A 12,230-nucleotide genomic window follows, 5' to 3' on the forward strand; every position below is an offset into this window, starting at 1 on the left:
ATCCCAACACATCTTGTTAAGGCCCTAATTTTCCATGAAGTATTTTACTTTTTGCCTCGGCACCTCTTGGGGTTCAAATGCTTTCAGGTTCTGACTACCTTTTGGAGTTCAAGTGCTTTCAACTTGTAATATTCTTGTGTCTGTTGCCTAGTTTATTTCAAATGTAATTTTCATTCCTTGGCTTCAATGGTTTCTTTCTTTTTCCTTTCTTCCTTTTCTTCTTCTTTTCTCCCCTTCCTTCACCTCTATTCTTTCTCTTATATATGATATTTAGAACTAGTTTGTGATGAATTATTTAATATGTTTTCACTTTGATTGACTATGTGCGTGTTTACTAGATTAATGCTATATTTTGTTCTTATTTGTTATTATGAAAATAAAAGGTTTTTGACAATTCTCAGCACCTCTCAGGAGTCAAGGGGTTTCAGGTTCTCACTACCTCAGAGGATTCAAGTGCTTTCAATGGTATCTAGTGAAAATGTAGCCAACAAAGAAGTAGTCAGTGAAAAAGGTGTGGTAAAAACATCTCTCTCTGCAGTGAAAAAGTTGCCAAGCAAAAAGTAGTCCAAAATGTGGTGCAGCTAGGGTAATAGTTTGGGTTAATGAGGTTTTAGTGGGCTGGGCTGGTCTAGTGGCCTGTTTAGGGTTAGGCTAGGGCTTGGGGTAAAATTAAAGAAGAGTTTGGTTAGTCGTTAGGGTAAATTTAGTGTTAGTGTAGGGGTTATTTTAAGTCTGGGACTAATAGAGTCATGTTTTGGTTAAATGTTGAAGAAAGGGATAGGGAGATTGGAGAGGGCTGGTGAAGTTGGCGTAGGATACAACTTAGTATAAACCTAGTGGTTAGGGTAAAGAAAGCATCAGGGTAAGTGGTAGAGTTGGAGTTAGGGTAAGTGTGACAAATCAACTTCTTGGGCACCAGTTTTCCAGGCATGAATATCGGTTTCTAAACCATCAAACAGCCCCACACCTCTAGTACACCAGAAGGCATCTGAACAGATTGCAAGCACAAGCAAATTATAAAACTCCTTGTCCAATTTTGGTAACGTGAACAGAGTGGCAGGTTTATCTCTGAAAGGTTGTGGATCGTTGATTAGTTGAAACACAGGAAAAATAGAATGATTGACAAATGATTAAATGTAAAGGGACTGTCCAGTCAAGGTTGTATAAAAACATCTACTTTATTATTATCACAACTTGAACTCTTCTAGTACACTTCAAAATACAACCCACCCTGTAAAGGTACACAGATGTAAAGGTATACAGAGGAGAGACTGTTTCAAAGAAGGAAAAGGGATGCACTCTGGATACTGAGAGGAGGGTAGTCGGTAAAGTAATTAATCGCAATAGTTCAAGGATACTTGGTTTCAATCCAAAGGGAGCAATGGGTCATAAAAAGTCACTAAGGGCCTTCGGAGAAGGAACAGGAGGATAGAACCACAATGTACCTTGTGCCTGTAGATGTTCTTGGTGCTCAACAGGGTCGAGTCGGTTTCAGGGCTCATTTCAGCTTCTGCGACAGAGTTCAAGATGAGAGACATCTGCGGGTACCAGGCGGTAGGCAGTTGGGTGGTAGACTGGCCTGCATGGCGGTTCAGGGTCAGAAACATTGTCTCAGTGGTGGTCGATGGTTTTGAATCACGGACGGCTTTAATCGACTATGGCGTAACCACAGTCTGAGGCGCAGTCGGTTGCAGCTTGAGGGGACCGAATGGCTCCAAAATGTTGTTTAAGGTGGACGTCAGTAGATGCTTGTCGATGCACTCCTAGTTTCTTAACTGGGCTCATGTTGTCTTTTAAGGCGGACCGCCCAAAGCTGAGGAGATTTTTGCAGGCAGATGCCTTGTCCTTGGTTTGGTTAGAGACTCTCTAGCACTTTCCCCATATAACACTTGCTGCAAAGCCTAGCAGGGCACGGTGTGTGCTGACTTGGTACCTTTTCTGGAGCTGCTGGAGGATCCTCTGTATTCAGTATCTCCCTCTGTTCCCTGGGAGATGTTTAGGGGAGGGATCTTGCTTTCCTCTTGGAGGTCCTGCCCTTCCTTCACTGGCGGAAGATGTAAGGCAGACTGCACCTTCAGTCAGCGTCCAGTGATGAGTTCCTCCTTCTGCTTCTGGTGAAGCCTTCAGATCTCCCAAAAGATGGGCTCAGCCCTATTTTAAAGCCAAATGGACCACATGGATTGGTGTAGGCTAAGCCTACCTTTATGTACCAATCCTTAGTCGCCACCAACAATCTTTTGTATGTTTGAGGTCCTAACCAAAGTACTTTGCAACAGAAAAAGGTAAAGGAGTGACAACATGCAATACTATGTCCCACCCATCTTGCTGTCTGCTGTGGATCAAAGGTTCCCTCTGGTTAATGGAGCTCTCTGTTGTTCCTGTTTAAAGCATCAGGTCTCCCTTAAATCTGTGGCGAGACAAGACTTTCTGGCTCCGCCAATCCACATACTCGTACCTTCTGAATAGGGTCTCCCTGCGGGGATGACTACTGTAGACACGCAGTCCCAGACATGACATTTAACTGTCAATCGATACTGAGGCAGGAGCTGGCATCAGGTTGACACAGTGCATATGAAAGGGTTTTGGGGTTTCCTGTCTCCTTTATTAGCCTTTGCAGCCAGGTCCCACGTGGGCTTGTTTGAATTAAACTCCGATTAATATGTGAATGCTGCCACCAGCTACAGGGATCAACAAAAGGACAGGGTGGACCCATAGGGCCTTTTTTAGTTAATTAGGCTGGCCATGGCAACTGGAAGGTTTTGCCCTCCCCCTTCTGTGATGACAAGGTGTACTCCTGGCTGTCATATCCCAACCAAATATGACGGGGGACTGTGGCTGTTGGCTGTGTCCACCCAGAGTGCACAGGTCTAAGTGTATATCATGCGTGAGCATAGGAAAATGTGTGCGGATTAGTCCCACACATTTTCCAGTGGTTGACCTACCATCATTTAAGATTTGTTTTTTAAACCAGGCGAGTGCACACCTTCCGTGTGGATGGTCGAGTTCCTCACAGTAAGGCTTGTATTAGAGCAAGGGTTTGGATTAAGGCAAGGGCTGTGTACTTTGTGCTAAATTGCTGATGGGGTTGGAGATAGGCTCACTGTTGATTTTCTATTCATTTTGTATTGAGTCACATTCAAATGTAATGCTATAGCGAGTTGAAGGCTTAGTATTCTGTTAGTGTAATTAGAGTTAGTAGAAGGTTTAGGAATGGAGTTAGGGTGATTGTGGAGGTTTTATTAGAGGTTTCGGTCATATTTAAGGTTACAGCCCTGTACTGTTGTGTATTTAAAAATGGCTTTTTTGGCGACCTTATTACTGGCAACATGTTCACACTTTACATTGCTTGTATTAAATGACTACATTTTTTAAAACGACTTTTTGCTAACTACTTTTTCCTGGGGACATTTTCACATAAAACCCTTTAAACTACTCAGAACCTCAGGGTTTCAGGAGCTTTTAGGTCCTTGTCGCCTCTCAGGGTTAAAGTGGTTTAGAGCTTCTTAGCAACTCACAGGGTACAAATGCTTTCACCTTTTTAAAACCCCTCACGGCTCAGGTGTTTCCACGTTCTCACCCCTCCTCCGTGCTCACGTTGCCAAAACGGCTCTTCGAACCTGCTCCTTCCCGATCCCGATGTAGGCTGCATCTAAGTATATTGTTCTCTTTTTATAGGAAGCTGACCCCCACCCCCCTCTGATAATCCATGCGCCTCCTTGAGATAGCTGGTCCCTCTCTCCAAGATTTGTAGGGATTGGTTCTTTTTGGATTAGTCATTCCCCTTGCAATTCAAGCCGGAGTAGTCTCACAAGAAGGGACGTAAGAGGCTTCTGCCATTTTGTTTGTCTCTATACGGCCTGCTTGTGACTTGACTTTTCTCTTAACAGCACTTCCTTTTATGGGGCCAGATTACAGAAACTTTGCCCTGGTGCAAGTGCAAAGTTTGCACAGTATTAGGGCAAAGTTTGCCCTATTTTTGAAAACACTGGGACACATTAGAAAACTATTGCACCTCGGCAAGTGCAGTGTCACAGGCTATAAACACCAGGGCAAAATTTGCCCTCGGGTAAAAAAGGTACATTTTCACTGCATTATTGCAACAGGGCAAAGTTTGCCTTGGTGCTAATACAGAATGGTATTAGCACTAGGGCAAACTTTGCCCTGGTAATAAAATGCATTGAAAATGTATCTTTTTTGCACTTGGCCAATTTTTGCCATGGTTTGTGTACCGTGCCAAACTGCACTTGTCATGGTGCAAGAGTTTTCTAATGTTTACCATTGTTTTCAAAAATAGGGCAAACTTTGCCCTAGTGCTAATACCGTGCATCTTCGCACTTGCACCGCTGCAAAATCGCTGTAATCTGGCCCATGGTGGGCACAATCTCTTGCGCAGATGGAATCATGAACGTCTGTCTGCCGTGGCACGCAACAATTCACTGGCATGTTTCCTGTGTGAGGAGAAAGTTGACACACATGTCTGCGTACACGTCCGGTATCTCATGCCGGCCATGCAGATCTTCCAGAAGGTAGGACGAGTCCACGAGCACATGGCCACCATGTCTCCGTATGTATGTTCTGGGTTTTATATAGCGCAAACCTACCTAGGAGAAACAGAGCGTTGTACGACAACCAGAAACAGTAATGGGATCCGATAATGTGGATATCATTAGAATGAGAGAATATTAAATAATAATTTGGCACTTATATAGCACTACGAACCCTCAGGTATCTGAGCACTGCTTATTATTACCCATGGTGTGTGGTGCTCATTTATCGACCTTGGAAGGATGAAAGGCTGAGTTTGGCCTTGCCGGGATTCGAACCAGGCTCTGCACGGATGTCAAAGCGAGCGCTCTACTGTGGATTAGAGAAAGCGATGCCGAGATTTACAGGGCGGGAATACAGGTTAGGAAAGCAAAGGAGGGTCTGTCCTGGGTACCGGAAGTTCCCCAGATTATGGCTCCATGCAATGTACCTTGTTTCTTGGTGGCAGTGGCCTGACCACACGTGGACTGTCTACTAAACCGTATCTCGATTTAATTACAGCACACCACCTCAAATTAACAATAAGATTAAGGTTCACCTCAATCACTATAGAAGATCTTAACCCCGCCACTTGATAGCAACACACCCCCTAACCAGACACGTAAGCTTAACCTCCCGAGCACATGCCCGTGTAACTGCTCACACACATCTCAATGTAACGCTGGGCTGTACTGGGAAAGCAATTCCCAAATAGCTCTATTTGGGTTTGAGCTTTCAGGCAGGGCCTGAGTTGTCCTTTTCCCAGCGGCACTATCAGAATCCCGAGTCCCATCATACATGTTCTGATTACTCCAGGCCTCCAGCAGGCATAGCACCTACCAGCTGCCTGCTGCTACCGGGACAACTAGTGTTTGGCAAAAATGCACTTGGAGCAAATCTGCAAGAAAGAAAACTCAAGGGCTGTACTTGTGTTACAATAAAATAATACTATAATGCAGTTTATATAGCGCTCCATGATGGATTCTTCTAGCTTCCAAGTCCTGCAATTAAACAGCCTCATGGACAGACCGAAGGGTCATTATCACAGGATAAGGATAACCCACCAAGTTTCGGCCCAAGGCGAAGCTGAGGAAGAGTCATTCTCCCAAGCCATGATGATCATTTCCGGGATCTGTAAGGCTATTAGCACATAGTGGTAGCAGCAATGCATGTTTTGGAGCATTGGGGCTGCAGTAAAAACATATTAGTTTAATAATGAGTAAATTCATCGCCAAATTGAGCTAAATATTAAATGTGCTTATATTTTGAAGCATTTAGCAAGCATGTCTTCATATGTTAAGAATTTCAATTGCAAGCTTGGGTGAACTGGAGCAGGCTTGGCATAAGTGTGCATTTGTGGTCTTGTAAAAGAAAATGGTTCCTCTACAGGAAATTGGAAGCATGTTCCCATGTTTTAGCTGTCTGGTTGGTGTGCTAAATAGGATGTTACAGCATACAGAGAATGTGTGTTGTTGAAAGACATCTTGCATGGATTATTGTTTTCCTGTCTGCTTTTGAAGTCAGAATGTTCAGAAGGCAGTCAAGGCCAGCAGTTATTGACTGCACTCTGAACGTTCTAATTGGCTCAGAGGACGTCAAAACCGATTTCCATGTGCTAACAGGTGTTATTATCCAGATGAACGGTACGCAATTTATCGAACTGGGAAGGATGAAAAGTTGAGTTTGCCCTGCCAGGATTTGAACCTATATCCCGCTGGCTGCACACAGATTAGCTAAGAATGTATCTGATGTTGAACACTCATTAGTTCTGGAATGGAAAAGTCATTCCCACCTCTTGGCTTGAAGAGGATCCCCTACACTAAATATAAATGACCCTTTTCAGGCAGGAGATGTAATTCTTGAGATCTATCGATCATTGAAGGCATGCAATGCCTGCTTTTGATCTTCATGCACATGCTGCCCATTTTTACATCCCTTAAGGGTACTTAACTTTTCTTTAAATTCTATTTGAGTTCATCGGTTTGCCCACTGTATAATGTATTTTAAATGCATTGGCATCTTAACTTTAAATTCTAATCATTCACTTTCCTGAGAGACTATGCTCATCTTCGTCCTACAAAAATAAATCAAAGTTTTCAGTCATTAAAAAGGAGCTGTTTGTTAAGCCAGCATGGGCGATCTAGTGGTGACCTTGGTACTGCGTTGCCTGCGCGCCGTTTCTGACTCAGTCTGCATCTGCCTACGCCATGAGCTGTTTTGCCTCATCGAGTTTGAATTGTAGGTGTTATTATTAACACTACAAATTGATACTCATTCCTCAGAGGAACCCCCGCTAAGAGTTTAAACTTTAACCTTTGTGTCACAGGCTCAACCCGCTGAGCTATCTGACTGAATGTGACAATGTAATGGTAGTAAAAATTAATCAAGGACTAGAGTGGGTGGTTTTAGTTCTGCAGTGATTCACACCTGCTTCCTCAAGAGCTAGCGCAGCCCTTGGCCATGCTGCCTCCTGCTCCTGAATTTAGAGCAGCCGCTATGTTTTACTGGTCTTGTTTACCTGAACTTGAGTTGGTTGCTCGTTCGTGTTGCCCCTGGACATGCGCCTTGCTCTGGGTTGCCATGGTAACCAACATGACATCAAACTGCGAGGCACCTCCTTCTGTTATTGCTTTCCTCTTCCATCTTATCAAAAACCTAGGCCAAGATAAGACAATATGACAGTAACACTGCAGGTGCATTATCCAACTCAGCTGTATTTCTATCCCAACTGCTGCTGTCTTTACTCTTTATGCCAACTTGTCACATGTGGTTGGTGCCTTATGTTCAAAAGATTTTGGCAATCAAATATTTGAATGTCGGCAAGAGCCATATACAATTATCAACAGCAGTAGAGTCAATCATTCAATTCCATGCGTTCGTTGGAGAAAACGTTTTCCATTTAAAAAAAGTGTGAAATCCATATGAATATTTTAACCCATGTTTTGTGTTGGCAAAAGGTTAACTGTATTGTGTAACGAGTTAAAGCCAATAAAAAAAAAATCCATATAGGAACCTAAACAAAAAGAATAAAATATGTAGTAAAAAAAATTCTAAACAATCATCAAAGTTCATACAGTCGAGTTTAAAAATGTTATTCGTACCTACCAGGCCGCCCCAAATATCCACCGCAGTTTCGTTAAAATGCCCAGCGAGAGGGTTCGACTCGCACATGCCCTGAACACCCCCGAGGCAAGCGCTGCTCGCATATCATTCAGTGAAGCCTCGCGATTCCCAGCTCAGGATGCCAATATCTTCTGCTGGAGGGATTCAGGAATGGTGTGTTCGACTTCGCATTTAGCATCGCCCTGGAAGAGCCTGTATTCCGTGCCCGTCTGTGGTGGCGGAAGTTGCTGTTCCTCAGAATAAGGCGGGAGCCCAGACCTGTTGACAATGTGCAACTGTTTCACACAGGAAGTGTCTAGTGCAAGAGAAAGATGCAATGCAATTAACCATCTAGCAAATGCAGGTGATCAAAGTCCACCGAATTCGCGCGCTTCTGCCAGCCTGACACGAGCCCAAGTACAAACGTATATTACAGTAAAAGGCACAAGAATGCACTAGCTAAAAGAAAGGAAAATGGATGGAATCTCTGCAATGCACCAAAGCGTGTGATGCAAGCATTGCATGCTCAAAATGCACCCGAAACGTGAGAAGTGCATGGCTGCGGAAAGGAGAGCAAAGGTTTGCCTGTCTGGACATGCGCTTATCCTGGCCCCGATCAAAGAAGTGACGAGATGCCTTATGAATGAACATGACTGATCCAGAAGGTAACATGCTGGCGAGGACAGCATTTAGAAGCAGACTGGCAATCCTTCAGCCATGAGCCATAACCACCAGTTCCATGGGCTGGAACGGGGTAACGGCTCGGGGCCTGAATGAATAGGCCGAGCGTAGCGAGGGCCTTTAACGAGGGTCCCTGGTTCCGTTACTACCTGTTCCAGCCTGTGGAACGGATGATTATGTGGTCTTAAGACCCTGTTCCAAGGGCAGGAATGGGGGTAACAGCTCAGGCTATTAATGACAGCCCGAGGAATGAGGGCTTAATGGCATTAGCATCCCTTGTGACCAAAGCGGTAACCCGGGTGCTAAGAAATAAGTGTTTTCAGTCATTGAAAGGGTTGCCTCACTCTTCCCTTTCAAAGAATGAAAATACTGTGCTAACATGGCTGACCATTGGAAAGTTGGAAAAGGAAGAGGGGCTCCTCAGGGAGCCCCTCTTCCCTTTCCATAGCGGCCAGAGAAGCTGCTGGGGGAGGGGGTTGGAAATGGTCCAACATAAAAGGTAAAGAAGATGGGGGTTAGATGGCGGTCAGGGGAACCAGTCATCAGGCAGCTTTGAACGCAAGCCGAGATTGTAGGTTTTAGCCCACGTTTCTAGCCCCTTGATTGACTGGTTCCCCTGTGCTGGGTGCTAATGGAAATTAGCACCTCGGGTTGCCAATCCGGTAACCTGGGGTGCTGATAGCCATGTCTTTTGTACGAATGAACGGGACGCCTGACGGCGTCCCGTTCATTCATATAAAAAACAGACTCAAGATGGCCACCACGGAGCTGGAAGACGGGGCTCCAAGCAGAGCCCCTCTTCCATTTCCATGGCGGCCATAAGGGAGAGAGAGAGGCAGTGGTGGCGGTGGGGCATGCTATTGGGTAAGGGGGTGGGAGCATCAGGGAAATTAAGCATAGGGGAAGGGCGGGTGAGGCAAGATGGCGGGGCGGGGGCAGCACCATCAAGTTGCTCAGAACGCAGGCTTGGATCGTGGGATTGAGCCCCAATCCAAGCAACTTGTTTGGTTGTGCCCTTCGCACTGGGTGCTAACAGAAATTCTAACAGCGTGAGCGTGGTGCAACTACATTTAGTATGTGGCCCAAATATTGCACCACTGCTGTGTAGCTGGTAGCTTTTCTTCAATTTTTTGCAAATAGGTGCTTTCAAAGCCTTCACAGACACAGGTTGTTTCCTTAATGTGGTGTCAGCGCATTGCTGGACAGGCCTGCGTCGGGTATGAGGAGAGTGAGATAAGTACTGGTACAAGCATCTTGGCCTGTGTGCCTTACAACACAGTCGACTCGTGGCTCTGTCACTTCTTACAGTCGGTGGGGCAATCCCAGATGTATCGCTCTGTGTCTGTCAGGTTACGGTAACACCTAACAGACAAACAAGCCGCCATGCTTCCAGGATACTCTGGAGCAGTTCTCAATCCTGTCACACAACCGCTCAGTGACTAACTTCAGTACTTCCTTGTAAGTACTAGAAATTGCACACAATGGTCATTTCTAGGAGCATTAAGCATTTGCCATTTTCTGATGGGCACTATCCTTCAATCATTCTACATTGACTCAACAGGCATGCAAACTATCGCAAACTCACCCCTACCCATTGCTCCCTGTGTATACACACATTTCACGTGCCTTAACCCCATGTCCCTCCTTTTCTGCCCTTTTCGATTCTCTTGTAGACCAACATCTGGATACCCCTGGGGAGAGCACATATATAGCTATTTGGAGACCTTATGAAGCAGGCACGTGCCTGAAGGTGGGTTAGGTAGCCCGCCCAGAGGCAAGACATCAGAGACTTTTAGTGGCCATAATTACCCACCCCTGGACCATCAAGGAGGTTAAGAAGCTGTGAAACCAGCTCAAGACCGGGTCCACTCTCTTGCATCTGAGCACCGGAAGGAGTGTTTGGTCACAGGCGGAGCAAAAGTTCCACTGTTTATTTTTTGCCCTTGAGTGGAGAAGGCCCTTCCTCTCCTTGACATGGGCAGACTTCAGGTAGGTGGCAGCAGGGGCATTCACACTCTGCGGTGAGTATCATGTAAATATGCCAGCGAGTGGACAGTAGTTTGAAACTGGCCGATATTGGCAGGTTTCTGTGCTTTTACTGCCAAATCTTTTACCGAAACTCTTTTAAAGCCATTTTTTTACAAAATGTTTACATCCTAGCATTTCCAAAATGCAGCGCGTGGGAACCCACCACCGCCCCGCGTCATCCCCACACTCCTACCTGTAACGTCCCATTCCCACCTATCGCTAATCAATATCCCATTTCCCAATCTCACTGTTTTCTCCACGTATGCTTTCTGCACTGAAAAATATATGCATTGAATATTCTGCGTCGAAATCACTGTGTACCATATGAGTGCTCCCAGTTACAATCCAAGAACAGGGGCAACACACTGCAGGCCAACATATGAAGTCTTGCTGCCAAGGTTTCACACTGAATAGTAGGAAAGAGGGGGCAGGTTTGTCTTGCGCTAGAAAGAACACTCTCTCCAATGGATGAGCACATTGAGGGTCCTCGTCCATTGGGGAGGGGGTTCCTTCTACCCACAGCTGCCTGCGCCAGAATAATTTGGACATTGGTAGTTGTTCAAGCACTGTTTCAGGGATTGACAGATGCTTCAGGTTGGGTAGAAGCGTGGGGTTAGGGGGTCACAGTTGAGAAAGTTTGGTTCCTTGTGTTCAACGGTATGGGGCATGGCACTTTTAAGACAAGGGGTCTCAGGTTCCTGGGAAAAGGTTCTGGAAAACTGGTATTATGTCAGGGCTGCCAATGGTATCAAATAGAACTGTGTCAACCTCATTGAGCTGTAGAAAGTGGAACATGAATGGGTTGCTGGACAAAATTGAAAGAGGACTGGTTGCTAACTTCCTCACAGCGCATAAACCTGACGTTGTGATGCTACAAGAGACACATCTGTTGGGATCAGTGTGTAATTTCCTGGACAGGGCAACATTTGCATTGGTAGTGCATTCTGGCTTCACATGAGGGTGAAGGGGTGGCCTTGACTCAGAGAAGGCTTTTGACTCCGTTCGGTTGGAGTACCTGTGGGTGGTCATGGAGAGGATGAGTTTTGTCCCCACATTTTCGAGTTGGGTTAAACTTCTGTACTCTCACCCGATGGCCACAGTGGGGATCAATGGTCAGGTTTCCAGACGATTCCTATAACATACAGGAACGAGGCAGGGGTGCCCTGTGTCACGCCTCCTGTTCCTGCTGGCCATATAGCCACTGGCGGTTGAGGTGAGTGTAGACTCATGTATAATAGATTTCAGATGGCCGGGGGGAGAGCGAAGACCGCATTTCCCTGTACGTTGATGATGTTCTCATTTATTTGGGGGACCCAAAGAATTCCGGGCCAGTGGTGATGGAGGTGATCGGTAGATTTGGCGATCACAGTGGGCTCCGTATTAATTGGGACAAGTCAGAGCTCCTTTCGGTGAAAGGGGAAGAAGACGCAATTCCAGAGAACTGTCCTTTTACTATTGCCAGGGGCACAATGAAATACCTGGGTGTCAAAATAGGGACAAGGGGACCGATTCCTTGAAAAAACAATCTAGACCCTGTTGTAAAATGGTATAGGAGGATGTCAGGCACTGGACGAATATACCGGTCTCCCTATTGGATAGGGAGAATTTATTCAAAAGGATGACACTTCCACTGCTACTTTACATTCTCCAGAATACACCAGTTAAAAAGAAAATCCCCTTGAGTGTATTCCTGGTCATAGACAATATACAGAGGGAACTTATATGGTGTAAGAAAAGTCTAGGGATTGCGCTCACAATCTTGATTCGTTCAATTTGTGAGGGTAAGCAATAATGTCAGCCTAATTAGTTGCTGCTAATGAATGGACTTTTGATGATGATGGGGACTCACACACCGGTCTCGAAAAAGAACTGATGGGAGATTTCGCTCCTACACA

At 45.5% G+C, this 12,230-nt stretch overlaps 1 protein-coding gene across 9 annotated transcripts in view; it reads left to right on the top strand.

Annotated features, from left to right (window-relative positions):
* Window positions 1-12,230, top strand: part of ATP2B3 (ATPase plasma membrane Ca2+ transporting 3) — a 1,317,805-nt gene that overhangs the window by 194,151 nt on the left and 1,111,424 nt on the right. The window lies entirely within an intron of this gene.

This window comes from Ambystoma mexicanum, chromosome 2p, assembly GCF_040938575.1.
Source record: "Ambystoma mexicanum isolate Mex_15411 chromosome 2p, UKY_AmexF1_1, whole genome shotgun sequence".
Taxonomy (NCBI): Eukaryota; Metazoa; Chordata; class Amphibia; order Caudata; family Ambystomatidae; genus Ambystoma; species Ambystoma mexicanum.